Raw genomic sequence first — 7016 nt, 5'->3', positions numbered from 1 at the left:
CAATATTAGATGTTCAAAAACAACAACCACAACCACCACCGCAATAGTAGTTGTTCAACAAACAACCACAACCACCGCCCGTAATAGTAGTTGTTCAACAACAACAACCACAACCACCGCCCGCAATAGTAGTTGTTGTTCCTCCTAAAGTTGGGACAGTTCAGGAAATTGAGCCTCATGCAGAGCAAGCCACTCATGCAGGAGATCTATTGTCTTCCAAATCCCCACCAAGGAAAAGGAGGGTTAGTCCATCGAGTTCTTCGCCAAGCATCCCTTCTGATGATCTAGATCTCAATTGGGAGCCACAACAATCTGAGCATGAGGCCAAATGATCCATTTGAAAAAACACCACGCAATCAAGTGGGAGGACCACCTTCGTAGCATAAACGCAGAAACCATTAATGTTGGTGGGGAAGTAGTAGAAGGTCCACTCACGGTCGAACAGGAAGAAGAAGAGGGAGACATTCTATCTGGTAGTGGAACACAAAGTACCCCTGTCCCCAGCACTGCAGTGGTACAGCCCACATCCCCCGCATCAGCAACATCTCAGAGGCACCAGAGTAAGAGACAGCCGGAGACAACAAGGAGTACTGGTGCGAAGTCTGCGATGCAAAGTGCTGCATCGAGAATAGCCGAAAGAAATACCAAGCAGCGTACCATTCTTAGCATGTTTAAGCAGGTGGGAAACTACGAGCGTAACCACCCAATTGCACGTTTGTACAATGCTAAGCTTGCTAAAATGTTAGCACTGGACCTTCTCACTTTTTCTTTTGTTGAAGGGGTGGGTTTTCTGGAATTTGTGACAACCATCTGCCCCAAATGGAATGTTCCCAGTCGCTACTATTTTGCCAGAGTTGCTGTTCCAGCACTACACCATGACGAGCTGGAATTGCTTTGAAAAGCCTTACATCAGAGTGCTGTTCACATTATCCACCTGACAACAGACATGTGGACCAGTTGCTAAGCCACTGATTACATGTGCATCACTTCACACTGGATCTCTTTTTCAGGTGTTAGAGACAAGCTATCTGCAGGCGTTGACACTGTTGGGATTTTTAATGATACAAAAGGGGATGATGGACGGAGCGTTTGAGCAAATCAAACACTCACCCCCAGTCAACTGATCTGGGTTTAATCCATCACGATCCTTTAGCTCACTCAGCCACCCCAGTTCAGACATGGCCATATGCAAATCAGTCTGACCCTGTGCCTCATGGGAACGGTCCAGCCCGAACTGCCAAGCCATGTCTTCCCTGGACCGGAATCAAGCATCCAAAGGACCGGTTTCTGGCTACCAGCCGTCATCAGCCTGGATAGCTTGACTCCAGTGGTGTGGAGGGCATGGGACTCACGTCTGAGCATACCTATCCCACTCGGGGTGACAAACGCAAAAACAACAATTGATGGACAGAATGCAGAACAATGTCATACATTCACCCCAGTACAGAGATCTGGGCCTAAATCCATCGTTTTTTTGCACTCCACACCACCCCAGGTCAGACATGGCCATATGCAAATCAGCTTTGACCCTCTGCCTCATGGGAACAGTCCAGCCCGAACTGCCAAGCCATGTCTTTCCTGGACCGGAATCAAGCATCCAAGGACCGGTTTCTGGCTATCAGCCGTCATCAGCCTGGATAGCTTGACTCCAGTGGTGTGGAGAGCATGTGACTCACGTCTGAGCATACCTATCCCACTCGGGGTGACAAATGCAAAAACAACAATTGATGGACAGAATGCAGAACAATGTCATACATTCACCCCAGTACAGAGATCTGGGCCTAAATCCATCGTTTTTTTGCACTCCACACCACCTCAGGTCAGACATGGCCATATGCAAATCAGCCTTGACCCTGTGCCTCATGGAAACAGTCCAGCCCGAACTGCCAAGCCATGTCTTTCCTGGACCGGAATCAAGCACCCAAGGACCGGTTTCTGGCTATCAGCCGTCATCAGCCTGGATAGCTTGACTCCAGGAGTGTGGAGAGCATGGGACTCACGTCTGAGCATACCCATCCCACTCGGGGTGACAAATGCAAAAACAACAATTGATGGACAGAATGCAGAACAATGTCATACATTCACCCCAGTAGAGAGATCTGGGCCTAAATCCATCGTTTCTTTGCACTCCACACCACCCCAGGTCAGACATAACCAGACTCACCTGACCAGACATCTCTGAAACTTGTGCAACTGAGTGCAGCTGCTGACATCTGAAGAAGATGGACCCAAACAAAACAGGTACCAGGTCCTCCAAGACCAAGAAATTTGCTTAGAAGAAGAAGGAAGTGACACTTAAGTCTGGTGTTGACCCCAAAACCTTTTTTGGGGAAAAAAAATATGCCTGCAGCAGCGGTGTCTGGGGTGCAAGCTCGGGCCAGCACCTCCGCATCAGTGGGCCCAAGTCACCAACCCAGGTCCAAGCAGATGAGTGGGGAAGAGGTAGCCAGCCTAATGGTGGAAAGCAGTGATACTGAGCCTGACCTAAACTTATTGCTATCTCAAAGTAGTACACTATCAACGCAAGAGGGAACACAGCAGAAAAGTGGTGAACAACAACCACCGCCTGCAATAGTAGATGTTGAACAACAACAACAACAACCACCACCCGCAATATTAGATGTTCAAAAACAACAACCACAACCACCACCGCAATAGTAGTTGTTCAACAAACAACCACAACCACCGCCCGTAATAGTAGTTGTTCAACAACAACAACCACAACCACCGCCCGCAATAGTAGTTGTTGTTCCTCCTAAAGTTGGGACAGTTCAGGAAATTGAGCCTCATGCAGAGCAAGCCACTCATGCAGGAGATCTATTGTCTTCCAAATCCCCACCAAGGAAAAGGAGGGTTAGTCCATTGAGTTCTTCGCCAAGCATCCCTTCTGATGATCTAGATCTCAATTGGGAGCCACAACAATCTGAGCATGAGGCCAAATGATCCATTTGAAAAAACACCACGCAATCAAGTGGGAGGACCACCTTCGTAGAATAAACGCAGGAACCATTAATGTTGGTGGGGAAGTAGTAGAAGGTCCACTCACGGTCGAACAGGAAGAAGAAGAGGGAGACATTCTATCTGGTAGTGGAACACAAAGTACCCCTGTCCCCAGCACTGCAGTGGTACAGCCCACATCCCCCGCATCAGCAACATCTCAGAGGCAGCAGAGTAAGAGTCAGCCGGAGACAACAAGGAGTACTGGTGCGAAGTCTGCGATGCAAAGTGCTGCATCGAGAATAGCCGAAAGAAATACCAAGCAGCGTACCATTCTTAGCATGTTTAAGCAGGTGGGAAACTACGAGCGCAACCACCCAATTAGCACGTTTGTACAATGCTAAGCTTGCTAAAATGTTAGCACTGGACCTTCTCCCTTTTTCTTTTGTTGAATGGGTGGGTTTTCTGGAATTTGTGACAACCATCTGCCCCAAATGGAATGTTCCCTGTCGCTACTATTTTGCCAGAGTTGCTGTTCCAGCACTACACCATGACGAGCTGGAATTGCTTTGAAAAGCCTTACATCAGAGTGCTGTTCACATTATCCACCTGACAACAGACATGTGGACCAGTTGCTAAGCCACTGATTACATGTGCATCACTTCACACTGGATCTCTTTTTCAGGTGTTAGAGACAAGCTATCTGCAGGCGTTGACACTGTTGGGATTTTTAATGATACAAAAGGGGATGAAGGACGGAGCGTTTGAGCAAATCAAACACTCACCCCCAGTCAACTGATCTGGGTTTAATCCATCACGATCCTTTAGCTCACTCAGCCACCCCAGTTCAGACATGGCCATATGCAAATCAGTCTGACCCTGTGCCTCATGGGAACAGTCCAGCCCGAACTGCCAAGCCATGTCTTCCCTGGACCGGAATCAAGCATCCAAAGGACCGGTTTCTGGCTACCAGCCGTCATCAGCCTGGATAGCTTGACTCCAGTGGTGTGGAGGGCATGGGACTCACGTCTGAGCATACCTATCCCACTCGGGGTGACAAATGCAAAAACAACAATTGATGGACAGAATGCAGAACAATGTCATACATTCACCCCAGTACAGAGATCTGGGCCTAAATCCATCGTTTTTTTGCACTCCACACCACCCCAGGTCAGACATGGCCATATGCAAATCAGCTTTGACCCTCTGCCTCATGGGAACAGTCCAGCCCGAACTGCCAAGCCATGTCTTTCCTGGACCGGAATCAAGCATCCAAGGACCAGTTTCTGGCTATCAGCCGTCATCAGCCTGGATAGCTTGACTCCAGTGGTGTGGAGAGCATGTGACTCACGTCTGAGCATACCCATCCCACTCGGGGTGACAAATGCAAAAACAACAATTGATGGACAGAATGCAGAACAATGTCATACATTCACCCCAGTACAGAGATCTGGGCCTAAATCCATCGTTTTTTTGCACTCCACACCACCCCAGGTCAGACATGGCCATATGCAAATCAGCCTTGACCCTGTGCCTCATGGAAACAGTCCAGCCCGAACTGCCAAGCCATGTCTTTCCTGGACCGGAATCAAGCACCCAAGGACCGGTTTCTGGCTATCAGCCGTCATCAGCCTGGATAGCTTGACTCCAGGAGTGTGGAGAGCATGGGACTCACGTCTGAGCATACCCATCCCACTCGGGGTGACAAATGCAAAAACAACAATTGATGGACAGAATGCAGAAGAATGTCATACATTCACCCCAGTAGAGAGATCTGGGCCTAAATCCATCGTTTCTTTGCACTCCACACCACCCCAGGTCAGACATAACCAGACTCACCTGACCAGACATCTCTGAAACTTGTGCAACTGAGGGCAGCTGCTGACATCTAAAGAAGATGGGCCCAAACAAAACAGGTACCAGGTCCTCCAAGACCAAGAAATTTGCTTAGAAGAAGAAGGAAGTGACACTTAAGTCTGGTGTTGACCCCAAAACCTTTTTTGGGGAAAAAAAATATGCCTGCAGCAGCGGTGTCTGGGGTGCAAGCTCGGGCCAGCACCTCCGCATCAGTGGGCCCAAGTCACCAACCCAGGCCAAAGCAGATGAGTGGGGAAGAGGTAGCCAGCCTAATGGTGGAAAGCAGTGATACTGAGCCTGACCTAAACTTATCGCTATCTCAAAGTAGTACACTATCAACGCAAGAGGGAACACAGCAGAAAAGTGGTGAACAAAAACCACCGCCCGCAATAGTAGATGTTGAACAACAACAACAACAACCACCGCCCGCAATATTAGATGTTCAAAAACAACAACCACAACCACCACCACAATAGTAGTTGTTCAACAAACAACCACAACCACTGCCCGTAATAGTAGTTGTTCAACAACAACAACCACAACCACCGCCCACAATAGTAGTTGTTGTTCCTCCTAAAGTTGGGACAGTTCAGGAAATTGAGCCTCATGCAGAGCAAGCCACTCATGCAGGAGATCTATTGTCTACCAAATCCCCACCAAGGAAAAGGAGGGTTAGTCCATCGAGTTCTTCGCCAAGCATCCCTTCTGATGATCTAGATCTCAATTGGGAGCCACAACAATCTGAGCATGAGGCCAAATGATCCATTTGAAAAAACACCACGCAATCAAGTGGGAGGACCACCTTCGTATCATAAACGCAGGAACCATTAATGTTGGTGGGGAAGTAGTAGAAGGTCCACTCACGGTCGAACAGGAAGAAGAAGAGGGAGACATTCTATCTGGTAGTGGAACACAAAGTACCCCTGTCCCCAGCACTGCAGTGGTAAAGCCCACATCCCCCGCATCAGCAACATCTCAGAGGCACCAGAGTAAGAGTCAGCCGGAGTCGACAAGGAGTACTGGTGCGAAGTCTGCGATGCAAAGTGCTGCATCGAGAATAGCCGAAAGAAATACCAAGCAGCGTACCATTCTTAGCATGTTTAGGCAGGTGGGAAAGTACGAGCGCAACCACCCAATAGCACGTTTGTACAATGCTAAGCTTGCTCAAATGTTAGCACTGGACCTTCTCCCTTTTTCTTTTGTTGAAGGGGTGGGTTTTCTGGAATTTGTGACAACCATCTGCACTAAATGGAATGTTCCCAGTCGCTACTATTTTGCCAGAGTTGCTGTTCCAGCACTACACCATGACGAGCTGGAATTGCTTTGAAAAGCCTTACATCAGAGTGCTGTTCATATTATCCACCTGACAACAGACATGTGGACCCGTTGCTAAGCCACTGATTACATGTGCATCACTTCACACTGGATCTCTTTTTCAGGTGTTAGAGACAAGCTATCTGCAGGCGTTGACACTGTTGGGATTTTTAATGATACAAAAGGGGATGATGGACGGAGCGTTTGAGCAAATCAAACACTCACCCCCAGTCAACTGATCTGGGTTTAATCCATCACGATTCTTTAGCTCACTCAGCCACCCCAGTTCAGACATGGCCATATGCAAATCAGTCTGACCCTGTGCCTCATGGGAACGGTCCAGCCCGAACTGCCAAGCCATGTCTTCCCTGGACCGGAAACAAGCATCCTGGGACCGGTTTCGGATTCATAATCCTCATCAGCCAGGCTATCTTGAATCCAGTGGCCAAGTGAGCAAGGGACTCACATCTGAGCATACCCTGCCAACTTAGGGCGAACAAAGCAATACAAAAGGGGATGATGGACGGAGCGTTTGAGCAAATCAAACACTCACCCCCAGTCAACTGATCTGTGTTTAATCCTTCACCATTCTTTAGCTCACTCAGCCATCCCAGTTCAGACATGGCCATATGCAAATCAGTCTGACCCTGTGCCTCATGGGAACAGTCCAGCCCGAACTGCCAAGCCATGTCTTCCCTGGACCGGAAACAAGCATCCTGGGACCGGTCTCGGATTCATAATCCTCATCAGCCAGGCCATCTTGAATCCAGTGGCCAAGTGAGCAAGGGACTCACGTCTGAGCATACCCTGCCAACTTAGGGCGAACAAAGCGATACAAAAGAGGATGATGGACGGAGCGTTTGAGCAAATCAAACACTCACCCCCAGTCAACTGATCTGGGTTTAATC

This window comes from Lissotriton helveticus, chromosome 7 (genome assembly GCF_964261635.1).
Source record: "Lissotriton helveticus chromosome 7, aLisHel1.1, whole genome shotgun sequence".
NCBI classification, from domain to species: Eukaryota; Metazoa; Chordata; class Amphibia; order Caudata; family Salamandridae; genus Lissotriton; species Lissotriton helveticus.
The sequence above is the reverse complement of the archived record's forward strand: the minus strand, read 5'-3'. Positions refer to the sequence as shown.